Raw genomic sequence first — 4,722 nt, forward strand, 5'->3', positions numbered from 1 at the left:
ACCTAGTAACGACTTAGCCCTAATATTAACGCGAGTAAATAGAAGATATATATATACTCTTATAAATACGGCTTATAACTGCTATGCTATTATAAATAAACACTTTGCCTAAAGACTTTAGTTATTATTAGTCGATATAAGAAAACGACTACTAGAAGGATTCTCGGATACGTCTAAGCTAGCTATTAGCGCCGGGGTCGCTATATTCGAGCTTAAAATTAGCGGCTATATATAACGAGTCTTCGCTTATATAGTAAAAGAACTAGATTAGGATATATTCCTAGGAAAACCGTGGCTAGAATATACTAACGTTATATATTATATAAAGAACCGTAGGTTATACTACGGAGTCGCCGATATTAATCTACGATTAGTGGGCGAAAAAGAACTAGCCGATATATAAGCTATCCGCGAGGTAAGGCTAGCCTCGGGATTAGTCTTTATAGCCACGATGTAACGGATAAGAAGGGTATTAAAGGGAAAAGAAAAAGATAAGTTTAATGCCTTAATCCGGGCCGTTAGTATACGGGATATCGATAAGGCTCTTTATAAAAAGGAACTAGTAGACCCTCGGGACTATATCCCTGCGAATATACTATAAGAGTTCGGCGACCTTTTTATACCCGATAAGGCTAACGACTTACCCCCCTATTAACTAGGCGTTAACTATAAAATCACCCTAAAGCGAGGTCCCGATAGACTTAAGCCGACCCTACTATAGGGGCCCCTTTACGGTATATTAAGGGAAAAGTTATTAATACTCCGGAAAACGCTTAACGACCTAATAAATAAGGGATGTATATAAGCTAGTAGCTCGGCGGCTACTATACTAGTCTTATTCGTAAAGAAGCTAGGGGGCGGGCTATAGTTTTACTATAATTATAAAGCCCTAAACGCTATTACTTAGCGAGATCGCTACCCCCTCCCTTTAATTACTAAGACCCCATATAACCTAGCTAGCGCTAAGTGGTTTATAAAGCTCGATATAGTCGCCGCCTTTTATAAGATCCGTATAGCCCCCGGGTATAAGAGTAAAACGGCATTTAGAACGCGCTTTAGTCTCTTTAAGTAGCTAGTATACCCCTTTAGACTAAGCGGCGTACCCCCTACCTTTTAACGTTATATTAACTAGACTTTATAGGAGTTCCTTAACGACTTTATTACGGCCTATATTAAAGAAAGGCGAAGCCATTACTATGCAGAATGGCTTAGGCAGTGTGATCTCAGATAAGTCTTCGATAACAGGAATACTTAAGACCACGAAGTGTATATAACCAAAACAACACACATAATAAGGACACCTTCAGAAAAGGTTGCTAGAGGTGCGCGCTGCTCTGATTAGGGCAACATAGCTTAAGCGAAGTGAATATAATAAATATGGTAAAACTTAGGATTAAAAGAATAATGATTATATAGGATAATAAGTATCCTCCGTGTCTAGGTGGCGTCGCTATGTATATATAATATATAAGATAAATAAAAAAGCGCGCGTCTTATAACGTTACGTAACGTCCTAACGATATAGTACTAGGTCTCCGATCCACCCCTCTATAATCGGCCCTAGTTATCTTACTTATATCCTCGTGGCTATAATAACTCTAAATATAATTAGGTTACCCTAATTAAGCTAAGTATAATCTAGTAAAACTATTCTAAAGACTTACTTACGCTTATAAAGAGTCCGTCCGCTAACTATATAGTCCTCCTTCTTAGTATATACTCTCTTTATAATAGCCGTAACTATATCCTTATCCTATTTAATGCTAGTATTATACCGTAACTATCCTTCCTAAGGAATCGCGTATAAAGGCGGTATATATAAAGAACCGTTAACGGCGGTATCGTGAAGTGCTACCCGGTAAACACTATTATATAAATAAATCTAATTATCTTAAGAGAATAAGCTAGGTCTAATCGGACTAATACGAGTATTTATAGGGCGAGGATTATATAGTCTATAGAATAGGTAACTATAAGATATCTCGACGCCCTTATTCTACTCCCTTATATCCTTAATCCATTTACCCTAGATATTAATCTTCCTAGGCTACACTAAGACCTTCTTTAGCGATATCTAAATAATCTTATAGCTATTTAGGTTAATATCAGTAAACTTAGAAGATTTAGAGGACTTAGGAGTCTTCTTAGGACTCTTCGTAACCTTAGTGATCTTCTTAGGCGTGACCGGTGCCGAGGGCTTCTTAGAGATAGCCTTAGGTATCTTAGGGCGTAGCGGGATACTAGTATCATTCTTAGGCTCCTATAACTTAGGAGTACTCCTAACTAGGGCCTAAGTCTTCTTCTTAGCCTAATTAAAGGAACCAGGGGCTATAGTCTTAGACTTAATAATAGGTTTATTAATAGAAGTAAAACCTATACTCTTAAGAGGAGGCGGTAAAGGAGACTAGGGAACTACCGGGACTACTAATATTTTCTAATAGCTAAAACCGAGAATTACTCTAATATAGAATAGATATTCTTCCTTAATATAATAAACGTAAGCTGCACTATTATTCGAGTAGCAGCGTCCTTATACAAACTTATAAATCTTCGAGCTTTAAGGGAATAAGTAGCCCTCCTAGATAATAGCTTATATCTACTTAATAATAAAAAGGCCGTATAAGTCATTATCCGTCTAATAAGGACCGGGAATAATATAAAAACGGCGAGTAAGGCTAAAGACGGCCTTATCAGGTATACTAATACTACATAGCTAACCTATAGCGTACTTAAATAACTATAAAAGGCGGTCCTTAGTATTACTAGTATTCTAAATACTATTATACCTATATATACACTATATCTCGTAATCTATAATTAGACCCACAAAGTGATTCTTAAAGTAATAAATAATAAGGATAAAACGGCTCCTCTTAATATAATTAATTTCCCTAAGTGGTTAAGGGGAGTAGATTACTATACGGCTATTTAGCTCCTAGTAAGGCATAACACTAATCCAGGCTATAGGACGGGTATCCCCTTATCTACGCTTAAGCATAGCACGCATTGTATCTTCTAGACTGCCTCTTTTAAGCTATCTCTTATTTATTAGGTTATAGCAAGTCCTAAAAGAAGACTATACTACCGAGTAAATATCTCCTAGTCTCTCGCTAAACATACTTATTATAGGAATATAAGGCAGTATTATATTAACCATAGTAGCGTTAAGTTTACTATCCATAACGTTCTTAAGAATATATTAGACTATACGTATATTATCTTTAGGCTATTAAGGGAAACTAATAAAGGGGGCGGCGTTATCGGGGATATTAAATAAACGATACGGTAGTCCTTATATAAGGAACACCTATCGGCTATTATTAGGATTATTAATACGGCGGGGGCATATAGTCTTATTAATAGTAACGCGGGTAACGGGAATAATATTAGCGGTAAGGATAGGACCGGCGGGAGCCGGCTCCTAGTAGTTAGTAAGGGATATAGATATTCTTAATATCTCTATTAGCCTAATCACGGTAATATATAGGCGGGGGGATATAGGAAAAATATATAAGGGTAGCGGGGGTAATAAATAGCGAAGAAATAGATAGGGGTAAGTTAGAAATAAACTTAACGATATAGGAAAAGAGAAGAGGAGAGGGAAAACGGGTTAACTAGAGCTAGTAATAGGGGATATATATCCTTTATCGACGTCTAATATTTCTAGGTAATGCCTCCTTTATAAGACTAGCTTTAACTAGAGTTTCTATTACAGCTATTAGTTAAATAGGGTCGTGATTATTAAAGAAAGGGTAACCCTAATACTATTTATGGTTTTCGGATAAAGGTAACTTAGTGAATTAGGCGCGGGATCTAAATACGGAAATCGGCTTACCGTGTAACCGATCTAATTAGATAAAAAGATTAGATAGTACCTTTTTTATTATACCTATAATCGCGACTATATAATAAAGCGATATAAGGAACGTAATTATAAATCACGCTTAAAGCCTAATCTTTTTAGTAACTTAAAATAGGCCGTTTATTTAACTACGCCTCCTTAAATCACTAAAACTATAAATCGCTAGGCCACGTTATTCGTCTCCGAGGGATATAAGGTGGAGGGCTGCCGGCTAAAGGCATATCCTTTAGGCTCTGCGTCTTTACCTTATTTTACGACTCGATATTATATTATCCTATAAACTTCTTATTATTAATAATAATAAGATTATCGATATATCCGCTAAAGCTCTAATCACGGGGATTAATAACCTTAGCTCTTATAAGCGTAAGAAAGCCATGGCTTATTAGAGGTTAGTCTATCCTATACCGTGTTTCTGGTCTAAGACACGATTTACCGCGGGTACGGTTAATAAGTATAATGTTTTTATAATAGTCCAAGATATAGTAGTAAGTTCTTTTTACGCTTTTTATTATATTACCCTAATTAGGGTAAGCTGATATTATGGATATAGGCAAACTTATACTTTATTTAGTATAAAGTGGCTAGTAAGGGTGGCGCTTTATATATCGAACTGGATTTCGTGGGCTAAGTTATTTAAGGTGACTCTAAGGTTATTATTATAGGCCGGGTATAGGATAGCCTATTAAATCTTACTAATAAAGACATGGAATAGGAGCTATTTAAGAAGGTAAGGTCTAGTAATAGTTTATCTCTGTTTCGTCGCCGTGTATTTATGGCTAAGGACCTTACTAGTTTATAGAGGGAGTATATTATAAAGACGGTAACCCGGGCTTATACGGTTAGAGCCCTAATTATCT

This window comes from Sodiomyces alcalophilus (assembly GCF_042370955.1).
Source record: "Sodiomyces alcalophilus JCM 7366 unplaced genomic scaffold ACRALscaffold_4, whole genome shotgun sequence".
Lineage (NCBI taxonomy): Eukaryota > Fungi > Ascomycota > Sordariomycetes > Glomerellales > Plectosphaerellaceae > Sodiomyces > Sodiomyces alcalophilus.